At 35.4% G+C, this 27,883-nt stretch overlaps 2 long non-coding RNA genes across 2 annotated transcripts in view; one reads left to right on the plus strand and one right to left on the minus strand.

The window, feature by feature from the left end:
- LOC118762513 overlaps positions 1-27,883 on the plus strand; it is a 963,298-nt gene that overhangs the window by 868,121 nt on the left and 67,294 nt on the right. The window lies entirely within an intron of this gene.
- On the minus strand, positions 362-27,510 carry LOC118762515. Its single transcript, XR_004998271.1, has 3 exons — positions 27,499-27,510; positions 24,853-24,859; positions 362-571 (listed from the first exon to the last, which is right to left on the minus strand). It is a non-coding gene; the product is annotated as an uncharacterized LOC118762515 (long non-coding RNA).

A 27,883-nucleotide genomic window follows, 5' to 3' on the forward strand; every position in this document is an offset into this window, starting at 1 on the left:
TAACCATACTGCATCTCTATTATGACTGACTGGTTTGTCTCAAATATTACTCCTCAAGTATCTAGCTTCTGCATTAGGTTTCTCGTCTTCAGCACTTCGTTTTCCACAATTTATTTGGCTATAAAATCTCTGATCTGTCTCAAATAATCTATTCTGTGGATTCTGATCTATTCTGTTCTGATATCTGGGTAGATTGCCTGCTAGTGCGATGATACGCTGTTTCAACTCTTCAATAGCTGTCCCAAATCCTTTCTCTTTATCTTAATGGGGCTCCCTGCTGGAGCCTATGCAGCAGGTATTTAAAGGGAAAAATTTGACAAGACAGTCAGTCACCGGCTGACACTCGCTGACGATACATCGAAGAGGCCAGGGAACAGAAGAAAGAAGAAGAAGACATGCACCCAACACCAGAGCTGAACACATCTTCGAAAGGGGGGGCCCCGCCACGTCAAAGCGGTAGAAGAGTAGGGGCGGAAACCGGACGTGGTTCCTCCTGATGATGTCTTGAGCTAACTGGATCCTATAAAGGAGCTGTTGTGGTAGCAGACCACGAAACACGGTTGTAATTCCTCTCAAGAGAAGATTTGCATCTTGTGTTTCCTAACGTGTTTCCTAACGTGTTCCTAACGTGTTCAGTATTCTGTTCTATTGAGATCTTGTCTTAAAGTCTTCAGTTTATTTTGTAATCTCCTTTTCCACATTTGCTCTTTTTTAATCTTGTGTTGTGGAATATCTAATTTTCTAGTAGCTACTACCCTTCCTGCATAGATCAATAAGTTAATGTCTACTATTTTTTAAGTATCTATCCAACTGATAATAGAATCTACTTCCTGCATCTCATCTAAAATCTTCCGTCTTCCTCACTTGAATCACTTCAATCGCTAGTGCTGGTTGTCCAATCCTTATTGGTTGCGCTATTATTTTTTCCTTTAGGTTCTTCTTTCGTTTAAGCTGTATCTCTTATGTTGTTTTTTGTCTTTCCTACTGCCTGGTCTTTCTTTTCCAGTTCTCTTGTGATTTCCTTCACCTCCAATTCTGTCATCCACTCTTCTCCGAATAGTGTTAGCTTGATCTACTAATCTCTGCTGAGTCAATTTAAACATACCCTTCTCTATCCAAAGTGTTAACATCCGTTTCCTATAGTCCCTTCTTTTGGGTTCACTTTCTAAGTAGCACTGCATCACTATCCTGTTTTCTTTGCTGCTCCACTTCCTCCTACTTGCTCTATTATCTGCTGATGCTGCATTAAGATAACAGGTCTTGCGCCACTAACATGAAACCTTCAGTCTTTGCTTCAAGTCCTGAGCTTCTCAGCCACTGATAGGTTGTTGCTTGGTCTACATCAGTATTTCCGTTTCGAAGTATAGTCTGTCCATGCAGAGGCTTCTAGATCCACTGCTCCTCAAATTGTTTCTGTCCATTCTTTTAGAAATCTGTTTGATCAGCTTTACTTCTTGGTGGTAGTGGTTTCAGATTCTTCATCTAATTTAGGGTTAATACCGAGTTTCCTTCCGAAATTGCAAGCTTCCTTGACAGTAGAATGTGATTTTTTGCAGCTTCCGTGTTTGCATACAAGCCACAGCATCCATTCTTCTGTACTAGATAAGTACCTGCTCATTGCTACTGTGGAGGTCCTATAGAACAGTTTTCCCTGCATCATTCCTCTTCCCTCATTACTTCTAGGTAGGTACAGACGATCAACGTCTGCTTTTGGGCGGTGCATGTTCTTAGATGTTAGTAATTTTCTTGCCTTCCTGTCCAGGCGCTGGAGCTCTGTAAGATACCTGTTAATGATGGGCTACTGAAAGTGCCAGGACTTCGGCACGATTTTTGGTGCTAAGTTCAGATTTTATTTTCACTCCTATTCGCCTGTAATACTCCATTATATTTTTTCCTTCATAGTAGCATGTTGTACACCATCTCCTTCGTTTGTCCCCAGGTATTTATAGCTTTCATGTGGGTCAAGCTCCTTGATGGTAGTGTCGGTATCTAATTTAATTGAAGCTGGTTGCTTGAGCTTGTCGCTTACAAAGGTTGCTTTAGCACACTTATCAAGGCTAAAATCCATCCCGATGTCATTGCTGGACTCTTTAACTGTTGTTAACAACCCTACTAGCTCTTCGTCATTTCTGGAAAACAGCCTCAGATCGTCCATATAAAACAGATGGTTTACTATAATATATACTTCGGACCCATACTTGGTGTTACACAGTTCATTGGAGAATAGGATCAGTGCTATGCAAAAGAGTAATGAGAAGAGGGAGTCACATTGAAAGGTGCCTCGTTTGATACTGATGTTATTAGATTGGCTCATCTCATCACTATGGTATAGAAAGAGAAGTGTATTCCACTTGGACATGCATCCTTGTAAGAGTTTGGAGACGCCAAGGTGTATTATTATCTTTTTTTTTTATCCACCACGACAATGCCTCGTTTCCGAGAGTATTGATTAGTAAGTTAGATTGAATTGTAAGTTATTATTATAATTATTATTCTGTGCATGTCATCAAAGTGACACTGGGGTAAAATATACAAAGCCCAGTGTACCCATCAGGACTACCCGTCTGATAAGGGTACACCAGGCACATGCATCACAACCATATGTGCGCGACATTGTGATCTCATATCAAGATAAACAGCGCATGACCTTGCAGGTGGGGCCCAGTTAGAATTTTCTTCTGTTATCATTATTATTATTATCATTATTATTATTATTATAGCTAATACAAGCTAAGTTAATTATTAGAGATGTTTTTTTTTCTAGGATTTAATGGCAAGTCTCATATATCACAAGAATTTTTGTTAGAATTCTTGCAGATTAGATGATGATGATGATTTCCTGTAGGTCAGTAATAAATGTTTCAGTTTAGGTATCTGAAGAAAAATCATTCGTACCGGTTTCGTTATTATGTTGGATTCACCAATTACTACAACAGCAATTTTTCACCCTTGTGTTTCACAATCTCTCCATCTCTCTGGCTAGGGTTCTAATATTTCTCAGTTTTCTCAATATCTACTCTATTATTGTAAATTGTTGCAAAATCAATGATGTTACACTATTTTTTTTTACCTCTACACGATCATATCTGGTTTCATTGCTTTAATCATATGATCGGCCTCACTGGAGAAATCTCATAAATCCCTGTAATTATATCATACGCTAGGACAGCCTTCGGGTCGTGTTCCTACCACTTTCCTGTTACTGCTAATCCACTGGCTTGGCTAACATCCTAATGCGCTAATTTACTGAAAGAGGTACGCCTGCATTAATACACATTTTGTGCTAGCTAACTACACTCCCTTATCTTGTCTTTATCAAATTCGTTCTAATAGAGCCATCTTGAGCGGCTATAATTAACGATCCAGTTTCTTGTTTCAGTTTGTTTCCTTCTTTCTTCCAGCCCACACTATCTTTCCTCACTTCCAGTATCCCGAGTTTGCTGCATGACCTGGCCATGTAGTTCCTTGTTACCAGTTAATTGTCCTATCCTGTACTTTCCTCTACTACTACTACTATTACTACTACTACTACTATTACTACTACTACTACAACATCTACTACTACAACATCTACTACTACAACATCTACTACTACAACATCTACTACTACAACATCTACTACTACAACATCTACTAATACTACTGCTGCTGCTGCTACTAACACTACCACTGCAACTACTACCACCACTACTACTACTACTACTACTACTACTACTACTACTACCACCACTACTACTACCACTACTATTACTACTAATAAAGCAACAATTACTACTACAACTGCTGCTGCTGCCACAGCTAATTACAACTATTACTACCACTACTATTGTTGTTGTTGCTGCTACTACTTCTTCAACTAGGACTAAAACTATTACCAACAACATCAACACTCTTACTTATACTACCACCCCGTGTTTGGGAGAGGGGCATACTCGAACTGGCTGAATTGTTAACACGCCGAACGAAGATCTTTGCAACATTTAGCCTATCTTTGTGTTCTGATTTCAAATTGTATCGCGGTTAGAAATGAGCTGGCACCCTGCCCCGAAATTGCTGGCCTTGTACCAAAGTTTGAAACCATTACTATCATCATCATCATCATCATCATCATCAACGTCGTCGTCGTCATCGTCCTTGTCGTCGTCGTCGTCATCATCATCATTAGTATTATTATTGTTATTATTATTATTAATTATCATCATTATTATTATTATTATTATTATTATTATTATTATTATGGCGGCGAGCTGGCAGTATGTTTAACACGCCGAGCAAAATACTTTGCGGCATTTCGTCCATTCTTACGCTATGAGTTCAAATTCCACCGATGTTGACTTTGCTCTTCTTCCTTTTGGGATCGATAAATTAAGAACCAATGAAACACTGGGGTTCATGTAATCGACTAGTCCCTCCCACTAAATTTCAGGTATTGTCCATTTAGTAGAATGGCTTATTATTATTATTATTATTAGTAGTAGTAGTAGTAGTAGTAGTAGTAGTAGTAGTAGTTTATTATTACTATTGAGATTGTTGTTGGTTTTGATGTTGTTATTGTTTGTCCTGTGTTCGCCAATTGTACGCCTGTATCTTTTACAATTTATTTATTGTTTTGCCCTCAAATGGCTACGTACACTATATCTTTTTTTATATATCATTTTTTAACAAACTGACATAGAATGTAAAATTTCACTTTTCCTTGGCGTGATTTCTTAGCTGGTGAAGTTTGCAGTTTTGCAATATTCGTCATTTTTCTGCTTTAAAAATTAACAGAAAATTAATAATTATGTTCCAAGCCCAGTAAACATAAGTGGTGGATTTAACAATAAACGGTGATGTTTTCACCATGAGAACAAAAGACATTCTCCATAGCCACAACATTTTAACGTACTACAAGACAATAAGAGCAACTGAGTGGTATCACCACGACCAGAAGCTATCACGATAACAAAATCAACAATAATGAGAAGAAGAAAACAGCAACAAAAACAACAATAGCAACTAAAGCTACTACCTCTACAACTGATACTAATACTGTTACTAGTAATACAAATTCAAAGACAATAATGACAAAGCCACCAATAATATCAGCACCCACGCGTTTACATTAAATTAAAAAGTTATTCCAGCTCTGCTTTTTTCTCAAATATTAATGAAACAATCAACAAATTAAACAATAACGTCAAAATCATTTCCGCTAAGTTCAGCAGAACATTATGAAAACAACAATTACCAATGCCTTTACTTCCTCTTTTGCTGTTGGTTTTATTACTGATCAAAATAATAGCAAAAGAGATTACAATAAAGCAGGTGCAGCAACGAGAAATTAAGAAAGATATGAAATTCAGCTACAAGAAACCAGACAGGAATATTGTTTAGTAAGACGGTAAAGATGTGGGGAATTGAAAACACCTCCACTTCCAGAATTTACACAGATACAAAAATAGATGAAAAGGAACCTGCATATACATAAACACAAAATCTCAAAGAGCAGAGAAACAACAGCTTGCCCGTGTACAAAGATGAGTGAAACCTTTATGGGAGCATCATCTGTAACAGAAGAAAACAATTCGGCATAGTGAGTGAGAAAAAGGCCGCGGTGGCCGATTCAAAATCCATCGCATCGCCCCGCTAAAGAACGATAATTTATTCTCGTACCAGCTTCTACGGACAGGAATGTGACGAAAGTAATAGAGATGGACATGCTGGTAGCTAAGAGTTTAAAGATTTACTGTTTTGAAAAATTGGCATTGACCTTTCTGTTAAATAATCCCCAATGGGATGTTTTTGTAGACTAAAGCAGTAATTTCGACAAAATTCCTCATCTTCCTCTTTTTAATAATGTAAGACGAAAGAAAATTTATCATAATTTTTATAGCAAGCGTCTATAATTGGATGATTTAGCAATCAACATTGATAATGTCTCCCTAACGACGCATTCTTTGACGCCATCCCAGGGTATTTTCTATTGTTAATTCCTCCTCTTGGCAAGACGTGAGGAACAATTGAGAAACAAAAGCAAAATTGATGGGAATAAGTTGAGTTAGTTAACGTCCTTCCTCCAATTTCCATTTGAAACAATTGTATTGTACTGTGTTCAATTGTATCGACTAACAACTCAGAACCAGGTTGCTGGTGAGTTAATTAAATTAACTAAATTTTAAAAAATGATTGTTATTATTTCTTTTTATGGGATTACCAAACATCCTCTATGATCATATTGTTTTTGCAGCTGAGTAAGCGAGAGAAAAACAAATTAAACATCGTTAGTTTTTAGCGTTCGGGGAGTTTGTGTTGATCCAGAAGTGAATTATTCAAACTCCAAAGAATTCCTTTCAACACTTGGCTATGATTCTCCCACACTACTCCTACTTATGATCATAATGTCGCTACTAATGGGCATGTTAAACGAGTTAAGTTGAAGTAGAGGACAAACAGATCTGTTGAGCAGAATATTGAGCAGATTATTTTCTATAGCCCATCGTTTACACCAAGATAAAACATATGCATGATAGCGCTCCCAATCAGTTAAGATGAGAAGCTACGAGAGCCACTGCCTGGTACTGCATCAGAACACGATTATGCACCAGAGAACAGGTACTGCATTAGGGGAATATATTATTATTATTATCATTGTTATTATTATTGAGTGAGAGAGCAGTGCAACCATCAAAGTGACACAGGGGTAAAATATACGAAGCCCAGTATTCCCATCATGAATAATTGTCTGATAAGGGTACACCAGGTACATGCATCACAACCATGTGTGCGCGACATGGTTATTTCATACCAAGATAAACAGCGCATGACGTTGCAAGTGGGGCCCAGTTTCGTCTAGTCAAATACCCCATCCCGGTCAAAAGGTACCTGAATAAAGGTTGTCTAAAGATGTTGAATGAAACACACACATTTGCAAAGGTGAATTATCCAAACCCCAAAGAATTTCTCTCAACACATGGCTACGATGGTTTCCCACTACTTCTGCTCGTGATCAGAGATGCACATATCGTCATCTACTTAGGGACATGCTCAACTGGTAAAGGTCAAACAAATGACAAGCAAATCTCTGGTATTGAGCACAGTATTTGTTGTAGCCAATCTCTCATGCCAAGACAAAAGAATGTACATAAAACTTTAACCAGTTAAGAGAAGCCATGAGAGTCACTACCTGGTACTGCATCAGAGCATTTATCATTATCATTATTATTATTATTATTATTATTATTATTATTACTGTCACTATTTGTATTTTTATCACGTGCTTTCACTGCCGCTCTGCGTGCCTTGGGTATGTGCTGTGATTTGTTGTGGTGGTCTTATTTTCACTGTATTGAAAGTGTTTTACGGAGGATGTGTGCGATGCCCAGTAGTGCTATTTTCAGTATGTTATATATATTTGTAAGTCCTTATGTTTTTGTCATATATTTGTCAGCAAGTTATTTTATCATACGTAATACGCCTACTACGATAGGAATTGTTTCTGTTTTTAAACTCCACATCCGAGTTATCTCTTTTTCCAGATCTTTGTATTTTGAATTTTTCTCCGTTTCTTTAAGAGAAATATTGTCATCTATTGGTATTGATGCATCGATTGGAAAGCATATGTTTTCTTAGTGAATTCTGACAACTATATCCCACGTATTGACCCTAATTTCTCTATCTGTGTGCATTTACACATCCCAGAATATGCTTGGATTATCATCATCATCACCACCATCGTCGTCGTCATCATCATCATCATCATTATCGTTATTATTATTATGGTATACACAAATCATTGCTAACAAAAATAGCACCAATGAGGTACTGGTGCTGATCTAATTGACAAATCTCCATCCTTCAGATTTTGCTGGGTTCATACCTAATCAGAAACAATTACATTATTGTTGCTGCTAAATCTTTTGTTGGTGGTGTTGCTCTTGATACTTAAGATTACCAGAGTAAAAGAGTTGCTTTTGCCAACCTTGAACTTTCCTAATTATTTTTAACTGATTAAAATGTTTTTAATATGTTTCTGTTATGTTTTTGGTGGAATAGCTGTTTCACTATATTTGACTTTCTGGAATCTCTTCCTGAGAAGCGATTCGAACTAACAGGTCTGGCTTAATGGCTTATTCTCTCACGCTGTTGACAGAAAATGGATGTACATATAGGAATGTGAATGAAATATCCTTTCACAATAGAAGAATACCGTCCATACAAGAATAAAAAAGAATTAGATTTTAGTTAAGTTTTTAACAAGTGAAACATACTGTGTGATAATTGTAACGTTGAGAAAATATTAATAATGGCATGGTCATTTATATCTCGGATGAGATTGGCATTGGTGGACATCAACTTGTGACCGAGTACAACCACTTCCTAAACTCAGTAAGCTTGTACTAATGTTCCGAGCGTCCAAGATGGTCTTGTGCAGGAATTTGTTTTCAGTAAATAAAGTGTTTCACGGAACACTGCCTACTTTTCAGTGGAATCAGCTACAAAACCAGTGGCAGAACAGAGGTTGAGACGACCAGGAACCGACTGAACTTTATATTTTTTTATACAATTTTACCTTCGACGAGAAGGAAATTTTAACGAGAACTAGGACCTTTCATTCTCAGTACTTAACATACTAGGTAACCCACATGTAATGAGTGCTACTACTCCGGGCCTGAGTAGACCAGGAAACAATTGTGGATCAGGGGTTATTCCGCACTCCTAATATCTGGAACTCATTTACTAGGGCCCACTCCCGGATGCAGCTTAAAGTCATACCCAGGACATTACGAATTACAATAGCAGTAAAAACAGTAGCAACGCACGGTCATGCAAAAAGAAGAAACAACAATTTTCTTAATTATGGTCAAGCAAAAAAGCTAGGAAATTGATTCATAATGAGTGGCGATCTTCGCGGAGAAGTGTGAAGATGTTTTGCAAGCACAAAAGGCATGAATGACCGTATGAAAAGCAAGACAAATCGCCCTATTCTCATAACCATTGGCACCAAGGGTGGGTGACAATGACCAAGATGCTAAAAGGTTTTCTTTTTCCAACGGAAGATTGGTTACATTTTACAAAGGGCAGAACAAGCTCAGCATCTTTCAACTGTATACAGACTGTTGAACGATTATGCCCTGGAATGCATGGGGTCCTTTATGACACGCCAAATGCAGAATATATTCACGAAAATATACGGAGCATCCATTAGATACATAGTGTTCGGTGTACCATTGGTCAGGGTTGTGCAGTACTCTGAATGGGTGCTTACCAATTATGTGTGAAAGAGTTGCTATTACTTGCTTGCATAGAATTTGTATGTCAAAACTTTGGCCTTGCGCAATATCATGCATAAGGCTTTAACAACCTCGTTTATTACATACATGTACATCTCTACAGTTCTATAACGTATTTGTAAATCGACTTTTAAAAACTAGTAGGCTCTTGGGACATATTGATAACAACAACGACGACGACGATGACGATGATGATGATGATGATGGACTCTTTTTGTAGTGAATATTGAATTTGATGTTGAACATGTGCTTTTGCGTTTGCTATATATGGATGTGCTACAAAATTCTCTGAGGATTTTTCACTCTTTTCTTTTGTTTTTGTTTGTACATTTATACAAAAAATATTTCTGTTTTGTTTAATTTTTAATAGGAAATATCTTAGAATGCACTGAATATCTACCCTCATACCGGAAGAGAAGCAAGTTCTGTCAATTTTAGGCATAATTATATTTTCCTGTTTTAGTTTGCTTCTAATTCAGATGGCTTCTTTGCATAGAAATGCCACCATGTAAATATATCAAAATTTAGCGTAACTATAACTACAGAAAGACAACATTTAATTTCTCAGCGGGTCCTACTGAGAAAAATAATATTACAAAATGTATATTAGATTAATTTGAATAAAATTCTTAAAAACAACAAAACGCAAAATAAATAAGCCAATTTTAACGTGCAGAAGTGTCGTTTTGTATGACTCGAAATATATTTTTGGCAGATCTTTTTATTAATGTTGCTAATTATAACCAGAAGGTGAGCGCAAGTCTTATTTATCTATCCATCTATCCATCCATCCATCTATCTATCTATCTGTTAATATATCTAGGGGAAGAATTCACAAAAAAAAACAAAAGACGAAGACAGGTGGTGTAGACAACAAACAGATGTATTAGTATAACGGGAAGTGAAAAAGTCTTTAACCTTTTGAGCCTACGATATCTATATCTATCTATATATCTGTTTATATATATATATATATATATATATATATATATATATTATGTGTATATATTATATATATACACATATGCACTTATAGATAGATATAGATAGATAGATAGATAGATAGATAGATAGATAGATAGATAGATAGATAGATAGATAGATAGGTACATACATAATGCATATCTTGCAATGGCACTTGTAACATACACGTGTCACTGAACAATATTACAGTTGAATAAAGAAAACTTTGACCTTGGAACTCCCTGCACTCAATAAAACAGTAGCCTTCACTATGTTTGCGGTGACAGTACTCATACCAACATTTGGTTTACATGAGTGGACGCTCGATGAAACTCAAGTTATTGTTGTGAAAACCCGAAAGCTACTAACCAACACTCATTATTTCTACATAAACAGTGACGTAGACCGCCTCTACCTAAAACGAAAACAAGGCGGCAAAGGCTTAACACCGACTAGACTGCCTTTGAAAATCGTGTCATATCCCTTCGGCAACATCTATTTTCCACCAAGTGTCGAAGTGCATCCCCTGACCAAGTTTGCATACATGAGTCTGGAAAGCAGCGCCTTAAGCGGCATTCTTTGTCTGATAACTTTAAATACCTGTCCGAAGAAGTCTCACGGCTCTACTGCAATATATCTTCAGATGAAAGGACGAGCATATATCAGCAGAAGACTATGCATTGACATTTGTTGGTAGAAAGTTCCGAGATGATAGTAACATCGTTCATCAAAGCAGTCTATCTTGAATCAACAACCGGATCACTACCTTCCGAGGTGGACACAATGGAGTGAAACCTATTTAATTGAACGGCTCACCCTTTCAAATTTCAGGCGTTGTGTCTCTCATAATGATACTGCTACTACAACTACTACTACTACTACTAATAATAATAATAATGATAATGATGATAACAATAATGATAACAATAATAATAACAATAATAACGATAATAATAACAATGGCGATGGTGATAGAAGAAGAAGAAGAAGAAGAATTACGCAAGAAGAGACAACACAATCAATTCCATGTAGCCACAACAGAAGTTACTGGGAAAAATAGGTGATGACTGACGAATGGAACCCTAAAAATAAACAGTCCGAGAGCGCTATACTGGCAGCGAATGCCCAAGACTTGTCGAAAACCATTACAAGTTGTGGCGACACGATCAGGTAGCGAAAGAGCTACATTGGAAACTGTACGAAAGTGGGAGCTAGAGATAGGCAAGGCGTAGAATGAGCATAAACCCCAGAGACTGACGGAGTCGGAGACCAACAAAATATTCCAGGATTTACCAATTCAAATTGATCAAGTGCTAGAGCATTACAGACCACCTAGTGGTGGTGGACAAGTAGTGTTATATAGTTGATGTTGCATCTCCCTTTGAACCACGACTAGGCAACAAGGAAGGCGAAATGATACATAGATACAACCTTCTTAAATACGAAATAGGCTATGGAAAATGAAGAAGGTGAAGATAGTGCCAATTATTGCTGTGTCCTTGTAAACAGTATCAGAAGGCATCAAGAGGAATATAAAGGAAACTGAAATAAAGTGCCCAGTAGAACTGTTACAAAAGGTTTGCCTCCTTGGCACGGCCAGAATAATCAGAGAAGTATTACATAGCTGAAAAAAAAAACCAATAGCATGGTACCGTAGGCTGCAGGTAGTAAGCCTGCTGCTCATTTATGACTCCAGGAGCTCCAACAAAACTTGTGATAAAAGAGAAATAATAATAATAATAATAACAACAACAACAATAATAACAATAATGTATTGGAAATTGGCCCTGCCGAGCACGATTACATTTTGAATTGTGTGTTAACTGGATTGAATTTATTTTCCTTTTTTATTTGTTTGTTCTTATCATGCCTAGCTCTATTTTCATCAGTACTTAATGTGCTTCACCAGCAATGACCCAAATGTTATTGGTATTCTATTATGATGTGGATTTTCAGAATATTTAGGAATATAGAATATTTAGGAATATAGTTACTGTCAGCTTTGATATTCTATTAATGCAAGTGAAGTATTGGAACCGTTATCTCAATCAAATTTAAAGTTTTATATCTTTGTAAGAAAATGTTATTATTAATCTGACTATCTCTTCTCTGTTTTCATCCGCATTTTCTGTCTCGTTTTTGATCTTCTTTCCCCTTCTTCCAAAATCTCATCTAAAATTTCTTATTTCTTTCATTTTCACCTTATATCTCCTAACATCTGCTCGCAGCCAAGAATCTATCATTTAAGAATAGAAATAGTATGGTTGTCTATACTCGGCCAAAATCCTCTACTTGTAAGACAAATAAGAAAGACGTCTCTACATTTTCATATTTACCAAAGTAACGAAAGAAAAAAAACTATTAATAGAAAAATGCTGTGGCAAAAATTGGCGAGAAACTCAGCTAAATGTAGTATTGATTTTTTAAAAATTTCTTTTTGGACATTGATGACAAATACTGTAGGTAAAAGTTACAAAATATAAAATATAATATATACATTCATCATTTTATGTTACGTTGTTTTTCATTTTCCTTTTACTGTTTGTAACTATTCTAACTTTATCATTTATTCACTTTGTAATTCGTTCTTTCACAATGGATTTATTATTTTCATTTATTATTTTCAGTATTATGTTGGTTTTAGTTTATTGTCGTTGTTGCTGTTGTTGCTGTTGCTACAGCAATTGCTGATGTTCTTGTTGTATTTGAGATTTTTAGCTTTCATTGTGGTTTTGGCTTCATTTTATAGCTCGCATTTTATACGATTAATTTCCAGTAGTCAGATAGAAGAATCCAAGTAGCGCCAACACCGGCAAAATGTTCCAAAACTGAGACAGGTCTGGCATTTCTACTGATAAAAAATACAAAGCAGTTTCACATTCTCCATATATATTTCTACTGTCTTACAAACGCTTCGTGATTAAAATATAATTTTGGTTTAATTCTAATGCTAGACAAACCCTATACATTCCATTTGTAATACGCTCTAAGAACAAACGTGAATACATATACATGAACAGACACACAGAAAAACACATATACACACTTGCATAAATACATACATACAAGTATACACAACATACTACCTCATAGACATACATACACACTCACTCACATATACATAATGCAACTAGATACATGAAGTAGATAAATAAGAATAAACGGTTATAAATTATCGACGCATGAACTCACATGACACAAACGCACATCTACGTGCGTACAAACACACCCACAGATAAACACACATGCGTATATATGTGCATGCGAAAAACGAAGCAGATAAAAATATTGTGAGGATTTAAACACGCAGACATGTATATATATATAGATAGATATAGATATATATAGATATATATACATACCCATGTGGATCTATGTATGTATGTATGCATGCATGTATGCATGTATGCATGTATGCATGTATGTATGCACGCACGCACGCATGCATGCATGTGCGTGCTGATTTGTATTCTCATGCATATAGTTGCTCATGTATATTTAAATGATAAACTTCTGAAACGTTTTACAGATTTTTGGAGTTCCTGTGATGGATTGGATCTGTAGTTTTCGAATTAGCTTTCTCCTTTCTGGTTTAGAAAAGCCTAATTTCTCAAGATTGGTTTTTAGGTAGTGTGTTACATATCCTAGGGTCCCGATAAAATCTTGCTGGTACAAATTGATAAGATATTGTCGGTATGGAGAAAATTATGCGAATAATCGAATAAAACTGCTTTCGTTTGATATACAACATATATGTATATACATGTACACATTTAAATAGAGAGAATGCAAAGACTGAACATTTTCAGATGATTAATATTCAATAATAAATATACAGCTATTTATATAAATCTTAAAATCTTTAAATTATTTCAGCCTCAAAGCTGCGGTCATGTTGAGGCAACACCGTTGATAATGCTACACCATTGTTTGAATCCTCTTCTGACGTGTAGTATTTGGTGAATGATAGAATTTGATGCAGCTGCCCCATCTGTGCTTCCTGCGGTGAGGTAGGCTCATCTGGAACCCTTCACAGGAGATCTAGTCTTGTTTTGAAGACACCTACATCCACACCATGCTGTAAAACTGTATTAAGTAATTCTCATAGAATTTCAAATATATATTTTTTATTTTTTATCTTTTCTTGTTTCAGTCATTTGACTGCGGCCATATTGGAGCACGGCTTTTAGTCGAACAAATCGACCTAAGGACTTATTCTTTGTAAGCCTAGTACATATTCTAACGTATATACACCAACATCAGTTGTCAAGAGATGGTGGGGGGACAAACTCAGACACACAAACATATATATATATATATATATATATATAGATATATATATATATATATATATATATATATATATATATATACGATGAGCTTCTTTCAGTTTCCGTCTACCAAATCCACTCACAAGGCTTTGGCCGGTCCGAGACTATAGTAGAAGACACTTGTCCAAAATGCCACGAAGTGGAACTGAACCCGGAACTGTGGTTGAGAAACAAGCCTCTTACCACACAGCCATGTCTGTGCCTATATATATATATATATATATATATATATATATATATATATATATATATATTATATATATATATATAATATATATATATATATATATATATATATATATATATATATATATATATATATATATATATATATAATCAGTTAAATATATATAGTATTATACATCCATTACAGCCGATCTTCTAAATCGGTTTCGATCTATAATACTATATAATTTGAATAATATACACGCTCTGTTACAATCATACGCGTATACCGTTTTTCTAATTAATGTTTATGTGTGTTTATGTGTGTCAGCGTGTGTGTGTGTTGTATGTCAGTATTTGCCGTGTGTATGTTGTGTGTGTATACTTGAATGTATGGATATATAAATGCGTATACATGTGCGTGTGTTTTTTTGTGTTTATATTTATAATATCTGTAGAAATCGCAGGCGTATCACAGCCGCTGTATTCTCTTCCAGTATGTTTAAGACTACATCCCTACCTTGAGTAAATAATAAGGAATTTTCCCTATTGCCTCGGGCTGTAATGATTCTGCAACATGCAAAACAGGATTTTCTTCAAAGAATATATCATTATTTGCCATTGATTTCAGTTTAGCAACTACTTATAACTGATGGTTGTTGTTTTTTTTTAGCCCCAGGCTACTCTGGTCGAGCGCAATAATGATGAAACAGCTCCATCCAACTTTGACGAAGCGTAACAATGCTCATACTCATTCTTTCGAATATAGCGTTTCTATGTCACCATAATGTAATGTGCCCATTTTTAAAAACAGTATGAAGTTATGTGATTGGGAACTGTTGGCTTCTATTACTAATAAATCAAAACATCCCATACCTGCTTCCACGATGCCTACAAATGACTTGTTGACCTAATATGCTGCGAAAAATTATGTGTATCTCATCTCAAGCTCACCTAACATTTCCGTGCTCCAAATTTTAAAACTCAGAATCCCCTTAACGCTTACAATATTTTCTTTATCAAATTGACTCAAATCTTGCGGCTAAAACTAATCACAAATGAAGTTAATCTCACCAGAGTGGTAGAAACCACCAAGATAATAGTTATTACACCTTCCTTCGTTATCTACCATAAAATATCGAGAAATGGAATTAATATTATTTCTAACTATGAACATATCGAAAGGAAAGGAAATGAAATGAAGTGTCAATAGATGTTTTCTTGACAATGCGGCACTGAAAAAGTATGTCATCATTCCACTGCCCTATATATAATAGCACCAGCCTGTGTATTACTCTGATTTATTCGTGTGTCCTTATATCTACAATTCTTCTCTCATCCTCTTCTCTCTATCTGTTTGTCTTTGTCCGTCGCTCTCCCCGTCTTAAATAAATCTTAGTGTATTCTTATGAACACACGTCATATATATATATATATATATATATACACACATACAGACAGATAGACAGATAGATAGATAGACAGACAGATAGATAGATAGACAGATAGATAGATAGACAGATAGACAGATAGATAGATAGACAGATAGATAGACGGACAGATAGACGGACAGATAGACGGACAGATAGACGGACAGATAGACGGACAGACAGACGGACAGATAGACAGACAGACAGACGGACAGGCAGACGGACAGACAGACGGACAGATAGACGGACAGACAGACCGATAGACAGACAGATAGACAGACAGACAGACAGATAGACAGACAGATAGACAGACAGATAGACAGACAGACAGACAGACAGACAGATAGACAGACAGATAGACAGACAGATAGATAGACAGATAGATAGATAGGATATATAGAAACATGTATGTAATTATTTCAGTATATGTGACTGTATTTTTTCGATTGTCTACTCTTTTCAGTCATCATTATATATATATATCATTGTGCGTGAATGTGTGTGTGTGCGTGTATATGTGTTAGATATGCGCGCGTGGAGATAAAGGAGGTGACTGTACAATAGTTTTAGTCTATTTCATCTCGATCTTCAAAGTATTCTCATACGGCTACTTTCTAAGTATCAGCTCATCGTCGTCACACGGCAACATTATCTACATATGTCTCATCTCCTCTCTTTCACTGCTCTCTCTCTCTCTCTTTCTCTCTCTCGCTTCCTGATCCATTCTTTCTCCTTTTTCTTCCTCCTATAGAACTCTTTGACATTCAAAGTACGAAATCATTAACTTTCAGTGTTAACGCAACTACGTTTTCACACCAACTACTACAACTACACTCAATCTGGTTATTACCTTAACTCTATTTCTTTCATTTGCAAATATCTCAATGTGTTACTCTCTTGTTGTATAGCATCTGTCATTTCTTATTTTTTGTAACACTATGTTTTCAGCTGGCGTTATATATATATATATATGAATTGAACATTTGCTATTGCTTTCTCATTCATCGTCATTCATTATATGAATCATATATCCTATATAAGCTCAAGCTAAACTCATATATATATACATATATGCATATATACATATATGCATATATATATATAAGAATATATATACTATATTTATATATATATATATATATATATATATATATATATATATATACATCCACATATACATATCTATATATATAAAACTGTAGTTGTGTGAGTGTCTGTCCCCTTCGATTTAGATTCTTAACTACTCCCACATTTTGCGGTGCAGTTTAATCAAATTCGGGTATCTTGTAGTCGTGATTCATATCGAGCCCGTCTGAGTATTAGCGCGCGTCTACGATGAGTCTACGATTTTAAAAATAATTTAACATCATTTTTTATTCCATTTTAATGCATAATTTTTCTTGTGTCGATGGCGGCGGAGTTGGTGTCCATGGTCACACCTGCACCTGTTTGCTTCTCCCCCTTCTTCCCTCCCTCGTGAAGCTGTGGGGAAGGGAGTGTAAGGAAATCAACGTCGTAAAGCGTTGTCAAGGAGACCAGCGTTCTTTTAGAACAACGACTTCATGGCTTGAAGACACCAAAACAGAAATGGCTAAGATAACCCGAATTGGCATGTATAAGGGAAGTAACTCTCTAAAAATGCTTATATAGTTATTTCCCTTACAAACCCGAGCAACGCCGGGCGATACTGCTAGTGCATATATACATATATACATTTATATCTGTAACTATGTATGAACACTCACACAAACGCACACAAACGCAAAAATACACACACACACATATATATACATATATATGCATATATGTGTGTGTGTGTGTGTGTGCATATGTGTTTAGTTTTATTTTTGGTTATGCGACTGCATTTAACCATCTTTGTAATTCTGTATTTGGCTTTGTTTACAAAGTTAATGAATTTCGCCAACTGAAAAATATAATGAGCCCGTTAGATATATCTGTAATTAAAATACTATTAATCAAAATTACTTGCTAACCTTGCAGCAAATATTTAACGTGGATCTAGACACATGTGAAACTTCGCCAAAATAGTGATAAGATAGTGATTTATTAAGTATACCAGATGTTTACTGACAATACAGAGTTAGAAAAATATCAGGTTGCTGGTCACCTAATGGTGTATCAGAGGTGTAGCACGGTGTTTTTGCCAAATATATTTCAGTATTATTGTTACTGAATAGCTAATCATAAACAATTATCATACAATGTATTTTTAAATTTAATTTCTCAAAGCCACAGGGAACTTAAAGTATTGTTTGAGGCGTTACCATGATATAATATAAGTCTTCCAGCAACTAAATTTCATGTTTAAGATGTTAGCATAATGTATTAATATAAATCTGCGTCTGAGATTGACTACCAGATATTATGTTTGGGCCGTTAATATGATGTAATATAAATAAATCTTTATTTGAAGTTGACTACCAAGGACTTGATGTTTGTTTTGCCAAGCTAACATGATGTGAAATTAATCTTTATCTGAAGTTAATACCAGAACATTTCGTTAACAGATGCATTTTGTGACAACATAATGAAGGAGTACGAAAAATTAGTGTGAGGATATCCAAAGATAGAACAGAACATCAGCAATGGATTTCTAGCTATACCAATTGAGTCCAGCATTTGATAATTTTGTCTTCAATAAATAGTGAAGCAATTTAATGTTTCGTATTATAAATTTAGGAGTTATTGTGATGCAGTACATTGATTGGCTCACATCGTGTCACATTGTGAGTAAAATCAAGCGTAAGAGCCTCAAATTCTGTCCAGGGAAGAAAGTTTGAATCATAATCACTTAATGTATTGAATCCTGGAATAAATTCCAAAACATCACGTAACTATTTAAAAGAGCTTGTAGACTGAAGAGAAGTTGAAAAACATATGGTGAATCAGTGGATGTTTAGTTGCAATGAAATGAAGACATTTCTTTTTCTTTTTGTGCTATGGTGTACAGAACTATTTTATTTTCGATAGAAAGAAGTCTTCTTAGAGAAATACAACCAGATAGAAAGAAATCAATCTTAAAACGATATGTGTAAGTTATAGTTACATTGAGATAGTAACCATTATAATAGTTCAGTATCTAAACCGATTTCTTTACCACCAGGAATCTTTTTGTTTGAAAGCAGAACATTACTTATAAGGTTTATATAACTCGATCGCTTTGAAGTGCTTCCGGTTTAAAACCAACAACTTGCCAAGCATTGTACTAGGTCTGATAATGAGAAGAGGCTAGTCAAGATACAATCGACATTGTAGGCTAAAACTGTCTCGCAAATGTGTGCTTGCCTAAAAACAAGCTGAATACGTCAACAAATATTTTCCACTTACATCCTTCGTCGAAAGTGAAAAAAAAAAATCGTACCAGCCAACAAAATACTAACTGAGATAGTGTCTGAAAGTTTCAGAAATCAATAAAAACTTTCTATAGATGGCTTTTTCTTCAACAAATCATTCGTCAGTAATGCTTGATAATATCATCTTTTTCTGTAATATATTCTATTTTAGCTTGATATTTTTCATATTTCGCATGTGTTTTTAAACTTTTTTCTCTTATACGTTAATTTTACTCCGTTCTTCATAGAAAGAGATAATCTAAATAGCTTTTGCCGCCATACTACCGTTATTTTATGTTTAACTGATGCTAGACATTTATTTTTTCAAAGTCCATATATCTGCATATCAGTTGTATATAGCTAGTTGATTTTGATGACCTTAAACAAGTATTTGCTTTCTCTTTAAGCTTCATAATTTCAACGAAGACGAATAGCCAAAAATGTTTTACGAAAATATTTCAGGAGAGAAAATCAACGTATATACATAAGTTTTAGATTGATACTTGTTGATACATTTTAAAGAATATCTGCCTCAAGTTTGACTGACAAGTTTATACCCGTCTATGCTAATAAAGCAGTTTTGTTTTTAATTTTTGTATGCAATTGTTTTTGTTCTTTTTTTATTTATTTATGTACTTATTTATATTTAAATTAATCTAAGATTAAAATTAATACTTTCACCTGAATAAATAATTTGGATTATAAACCACGTCAAACCGATAGCTGTTTGGTAGGTTAGAAGGGCTTCACTTCCCAATAGGCTTCTATTATAAGTACAGATAACTATGGCTTCTCTCCTATCTACAACTACTACCCCAACTCCAACTAAACGCACTTCATTTTTACTTATCATTCTTCACTCAGCAACATTTCCATTACCATACTGTAAATTAAAACTGCCAACTAATCCGTTTTCCTCGGAATTGCATCCGGCTGAAACGAATTAATTTATCTTGTTTTGAAAACTGCATTATAGCCAAGATGTAATATATTTGTGAGTTAATCAAACAACTTGAATAATCTTTTGGTGTAAAATATTCGAATAGGAACGTATAGAAATTGTTGTCTGCGTATAAGAGAACCATGCGTTGTCTTTTTTAGTCATTCCAAATAACAAAACTCTTAAGCGAATTGATGTCATATCAACATTAATTTGGCAGGGCAGTGCGAAGATTGTGGATACATGCGCACTGACAAACATACGTATACACATATACCTACATATGTGTATGTGTATGTTATTTAGATTTCTTTCTAGGTTTCACGCCAATAGAGAAGAAACCGGACTTTAATCTAGGTCCAAGGTTCCTCCGGTGGAATTTCAGCAACATCAGTAGTACATTTGTGCATGAGTGGGTTTTTGTGCAAGTATTTTGGTTAGTGCATGCGCAAATCTGTACGTATTCTTTTATTTATGTATTCTCATGCATATAGTTGCGTGCCAAGACGAGTGCATATATACTTATGCTACACTCTGGAAACTTTTACAAATTTTGCCACTCACATTGCTGGCTTGTACCTGTAAGATTCTATTTCACTCGTTCCTTTGTGGTTATGAGAAATCTAATTTCTCAAGAGTGGTACTGAGGAAGTTTGTTACCTATCCTAGGGAGCCAATAATTACTGGTAAATTTAAAATTATAATCCGGGTGGAGTTGTAGTAAATTACTCATCAGTTCAGTCAAGGTGTTGAATGTATGTACGTATGTATGCATGTATGTATGTTTTATTTTTAATTACTTGAAATATTTTCTATGGAAGGTACTGGTTTCTAACAAAATACAAATTGCCATCTCTGGAATGTTGATAACAAAAAACAACTTCATAAGTCGAGCAAGGGTAAAATTTTGAATATTTTTACTTGTCCGCTTACAGATTGTATTTGTAATGTTTGAGTTTATTAATTGATTTCTTTTTCTTAACACTGTTAACTTATCAAGGCTATAACATATTATTCCGAAATTTAGGTGCTCCAGTTATTGATGGAAATGTGAATTTGTAATCTGAAGATAGAAGATAGTTGTTTCGGAGCAGTTGTCCGTAGTTATTCTTCTTTTTTTTCTGTGACTTTTCTAAGTAATATTCATATCTGACATCTATGACAGAACATAGTTTTAATTGTCTATCCCAAACAATTACATTCGGGCTATTATGTTTGCACTTGATTGAAGTTTTTATGAGAAATGTATCACCAGTATTCCTTATACTAATGCTTACATACGTATTCAAAAGCAGGTGAAGGTTCTCTATATTACTCCAAGAACCGTCTTTTTAACGGATAACATGGTATATTATATTAGCAACAATATCGTGTGGCTTTGAGAGGTAGTGTTTTGGTGACATTTTAGAGTAATTGCTGATCCCATGTGTGACATCATCCACAAAAATGTGACATAACCTACATTTTCGGTTGGATCTTGGAGCTCGAATGGCTTCACTTTTTGTTTTGTTTATTAGGTATTTCATAGGAATCTCTTGTCCTTGGAATGCAAATGTATAGCTTTTGAAGTGTTGTTTGATGAAAAGAGAGGCTGCAGTTATTGTTGATGTTACTTTCATTTTCAAATACTGAGGAAATATACCTGTCTTTCATCTTTTTTCTTTGGTTTATTGAACGTTTCATATCCTGGCCTTCTTAGTCTAGGTGTTTTGGGTTGTACAGAATGTCATCAAGAAGAGAGTACTTCCCGAGGAGGCCATTACAGATACGTTGGATGCTCTCTTCCCTTTTCAGTGTTAGGTTTATGTATTTGTTTTTACAGCCGTTTTTTAATTGGTGCTTCCCCAGAGAGACTATGCGAAATTCGAAGGTTGTCTCTACTGATCTCAAAACTCTACCCACTTCGTCTCTTCTTAGTTAGAACATTTCAATATACCTGTTTCTGTGGAAAGTTCCAGTCGATATCAAAATTTTCCTGGTTTTAATGTCTAAGCAGTGGAATTCCTCTACAGACCAGTTAAGTATCCCAAGTGTCGGTATCAGTTCTGGTACTGAAAATCCTTTGTGGGATATTGTGTTGTGGTAAGAGAAGAGTTCCGACTGCTATGTTTTTTCTAAGTCTGGTTTAATAGTCTAGAGTTACTCTATTCGTTATTTGGAAGATGATGGATTGAAAGACGATTCATACACAGGTTTTGATTATGCAGAGCTGATTTTCCATGTTCAACAATACCATTCCTCATACCATTCCTGTGTTTTTATTAACTCCAGCTGATTTTGACATTATTATTGTTAACGTTTTTAGCATAGATATTCATATCATCCGCATTTAAAATATATATAACATTAGTAGTCCCAGCAGTTGTATAACATAGTATGTAGATATTGGATTTTTGTAAAAGAAATTATAATGTTTTTAATGCCAAAATAAACAGAATTACAGAAAGAATATTCCCTTCAATATTCCGTTTGTAATATATATAACATCATAAGGCAGCGAGCTGGTAGAAACGTCAACACACCGGGCGAAATGCTTAACGATATTCCGTCTGTCTTTACGTTCTCTGTTCAAATTCTGGCGAGGTCGACTTTGCCTTTCGGGGTCGATAAATTAAGTACCAGTTGCGTACTGAGGTCGGTCTAATCGACTGGTTCCCTCCCCCAAAATTTCGGGCCTTGTGCCTAGAGTAAAAAAAAACATATACATAACATCATAGATAATTGTTGCATTATCAATTCTAAGAAATACGCCTTAAATGGAATAGTTCATTCAAGGCATACTTCACCAGTATACATTCATCATTATTACTCTAATGATCATTAGGAGTGTGACTGCTAATTGTTATAGTGGCAGAGAAGCAGTGGTATGTTGCCTTAGCTTGTGCTATAGTCTTACTGCCATATACCATGATGTCCGTAGGAAAGCCATTAACTGTGGAAGCAGTTGTTCTAGAGGAATAATTGTTCGCGTTTTTGTTCAGACAATTTTGGAACGCAATTATTTTTATCTCTTCTTTGAATAAAGTTACATTCATTAATTATCTTCCTGGGTTCAACAAATAGTGCTTGCTGACATAACTGTTTAGCTGTAAAATAATTCAAATCTGCGTGCAACCCCCACCCCAGGGTATTTTTAATCTATTCATACTTAACAGTGCGGTTTTGTTTTGTCCTTTTATAGCAATGAAAGAAATAATTCAGTTCATACCTTCAAGAAAAAGGCATTTATATTTAGTTTCTTTTATAACTAGAAGTAAAGCGAGTCAGTTCACATCTTATGATGTTTAATTTTATTGTTGATATTTCCGTATTCAGACTTGTTATTTGTCACAAATCATTACATTGTAAATTCAACTATATGTGTAAAATCACTAGGATTTTGAATAAAAGCCTCCCCCCAGTGATTGTAAATGGCTGTAAGGAATACTCATTTCTAACTTCCAGCTATCGGAACCTGTCGTTAATTATTATCTTCGTCATTCTCCCTATGTCCATTTCTCTTCTCACTAATCAGTAGTAGTTTTAATACACCCTTGCCTGCCTCCTAGAGAGAGACTTATCCACGTCGCATCCTAGTGCATCCTGAACGTTGAGAAACAGTGGAAACATTTTTGCTTCACCAATGTTGAAACATTTGATTGTTAAACATGGGAAACACCAGTTAATTTTCTTCGTTTTTGGTTCCATCTAACTTATTAGTAGTGTAGTTCAATCTAACCATAAATTTCCTGGAGATTGCTGTTTCACTACTTGCAAGATTTATAACACCTTTATCATGTCTTGTGTAATGAATAATTTAAGTCGCTCACACACTGCAGTACATTAACAACACAGATGATACAACCGTCTACTAATATTTAATAGTTTTGATATTTGTATCATCAAAATACAACCTAGAAATTAGTGTTAATTCTTGGAACACAGGCCTGGAAAATATGAAGATATTATTTTACGGTAATAACAATGTATCTCATTCAACAGCACTAAAACGCGTTTACTAAGTTACTATGCATATAAATAAACATATGTACAGGGCACATTCCCTCAACAAACTAAACTCGCTAACGCATACATGACTTCCTTCAGTATTACGGATTTCTGAATGCGTTCCTGAAACTGTATCCTTGTTTTCTGGTTTTTATTGTTTTTCTTCTTTCTTTTATTCCATCTTTCAGGTTTTATAGTAATCTAATATTGTTAAAACTGTATCTCAATGACCACACTAATTCAGAGAGGACATTTCGTCCGTATCAGACTTTAACTTTCTATAAAATGCGAATCTCACAGGAATATTGACTATATCTAGCACAGGTCTATTTTAATGTACCCACCACATATTACACGAGTTTTATACATCCAAGTCTACACCAAAAATGGACACCTATCTGATATACTCACCAGTACACTGTAACAAAAATCCAGAACACATACAGCCTTCTGTGTCTTTTCGAGTGCTGCTTCTAAGGATATGCACTACTGTACTAACACTCACCCCTTATGTATCAGCTTCCCGTTCTCTTGTCAAATCTTTAGTAAAGTCTTTGCTCGATACCCCTGCCTGAAAACTTTTATCTTCTGAATGTTGCGCTGCTCCGTATTTATCCAACATCAATATTAGCATAAAGAAGAGTCTCAAGTACTTATTTTCTTTCTCCATTCTTAACCCCTCTTCTCCTCTGACAAATTAAGGAATTTCAGGCCTAATGCCTATAATAGAAATTATCATTATTATTATCATTATTACACACGCATATCTGTAACAAATAACAACGAAAGTGCGACCTGCCCATATTTATCTCAGGATAACATTAAGGAATATGTTATCCTGAGATAAATATGGGCAGGTCGCACTTTCGTTGTTATTTGTTACAGATATGCGTGTGTAATAATGATAATAATAATGATAATTTCTATTATAGGCATTAGGCCTGAAATTTTGGGGGAGAGAGTTAGTCGATAACATCGACCCCTAGTGTTTTACAGGTACTTAATTTATTGACCCTGAAAGCATTAAAGATAAGTCGACCTCGACAGAATTTGAACTCACAATTTAAAGACGGGAAAAATATCACTAAGCAATTTTCCCGGCGTGCTAACATATCCCAAAGTATATCGCTGTTTTCAATGGTTTCAAATTTTGGCACAACGCCAGCAGATTTGGGGAAGGGGATAAGTCGATTACATCGACTCCAGTGTTTAACTGGTACTATTTTATCAACCCTGAAAAGATACAAAACTGACCTCGGCCAAATTTGAACTCAGAACGTAGAGACGGACGAAATGCCGCTAAGCATTTTGACCTGTGCGGTAACGATTCTGCTAGCTCGCCGCTTAAAAATAATAATAATAATCATCATCATCATCATCATAATAATGATAATAATAATTAGGCCATTGAACATCAATCCACTTATAAATACCAGAAAATACTTGAAGGAAATAGAATTAAACACAGCTATTTGAAAGAAACCACAAGGAAAAAGTACCTGCGGTGAGTGAGAAAAAATAAGAAGAAAACTGATAAGTGTGCAAGACTTCGCATGTATCGAACTCGGGAGCTTAAGGAGAAACATATCCCAAAGTAAGGAAAACTTGCTAGTCTCAGCTAGGAATGAGGGAGTATTGAAAGCAGAGAAAAATGGAAAAACAAAGGAAGAAGTACAAAAAGGACATGAAGAAGTATTATGCAACAAGAGACTACCCAATCAATTCCATAGAGCCACAACAGAAGTTGCTGGAAAACTTAGGTGGGATTGGCTCAAGAAAGGAACATTGAAAAAGTGACTGAGAGCATTATAGTGGCAGTGCAAGACCAAGCTTTGGCCACGAATTGGAAGGTTAACCTTAGGAATGAGTAGGTGTCTCCGCTGTGTTGCATCTGTAATAGAATGGATGAAACCATTGCCCATATCTCGTTCGAATCCCTTAGACTTGCCCAAAACCACTCCAAGTTCTGACGACACGATAAGGTAGCGAACGTGCTACATTGGAAACTGAGTGAAAAGTGGGGGCTAGAGAAAGGCAAGCACAAGAAAGCACAAACCGCAGAGAGTGGCGGAGTCGAAGACTTGCAAAATCGGTCGGGATTTACCAATCCAAACTGATCAGGTGCTAGAGTATAACAGACCAGACTTAGTTGTGGTCGACAAGATGCACCACAATTTTTATATAGTTGATGTTGCATGCTGCTTCGATTCACGGATAGTCAAGAAGTAAGTCGAAAAAATATAAATATACAATCCTCTTAAGTACGAAATAGTCCGAATATGGATAATGAAAAAGGTGAAGATAGTGTCAGTTATTTTTGTGCCCTTGGGGAAAGTATTTGAAGGCATCAAGAGGAATATAAAAGAAATTGGAATAGAGTGCCCAGTAGAACTGTTAGAAAACTTTTGACTCCTCGACACGGCCAGAATAATCAGGAACATATTAGATAGTTGAAAAGAACAAATAGCATGGTACTGTAAGCAAGCCTGCTACACATGCATGACTCTAGGAGTTCCGACAAAACCGACGACGACGACGATGATGATGATGATGATGGAGCATCACAACAAATCACAGCACATACCTAAGGCACACAGAGTAGTGAAGTGAAAGCACGCTATAAAAATAAAACTACTGAATAATAATAATAATTGGTAGAAAAAACAATAATAAGACAAGAAATTTCCTAACGATGTATGGAGTCCGTCATCCACATGCAAACACTGAACACCTATATATGATATTTTTCTTTTCAATTATCTAATACTTTCCTGATTATTTTGGCCTCGTCGAGGAGGCAAAAATTATTGTTTTTCGTACCAGTAATAACAAACAGGTTGAATTACTTATTTTCAAGGCCAGAGGTCGCTAGTAGTAGTAAACACATTTGACCCCTGGTGACCCGACGGATACACAGTTTCTTTTGTCTCTATTGCTGACCTCACTACCATCTGCCGAATCTATCTATAGATTTGTAGAATATGTTCTATTCACCAACCTGCTACCCAACTATTTCCTTCAGCAACAACATATTTATGATTATCTCAAGTACAAGACAAAAGTTGAAAATAAAGAACAATTAGTAAATGGAATCAGTCATATTGACAATAACAATGGTATTGGTGATGATGATAATAATAATAATAATAATAACAATAATAATAATAATATGCTGCAGCTGCTAATGCTACAGTTACTACTATTATGATAGCACAGGAATCTGAGGCCCAACTACCACCCTTACCAATACCTCCACGCCTGTTACTGCTGCTGTCAGCACTGTTTCTACTACACGTAAAAACAATAATATCAGTGATATCAGTGAGGATAATAATAATAATGAAAGGAAACGGGTGGAGCATCTCATGGACTGATTAATGGTACATCTAGTGATGGAGTCACAATAAAAACACTGGTAATTGCGCAATCTAATAATCGCTAC

The sequence above is a fragment of the Octopus sinensis genome, linkage group LG3 (assembly GCF_006345805.1).
Source record: "Octopus sinensis linkage group LG3, ASM634580v1, whole genome shotgun sequence".
Lineage (NCBI taxonomy): Eukaryota > Metazoa > Mollusca > Cephalopoda > Octopoda > Octopodidae > Octopus > Octopus sinensis.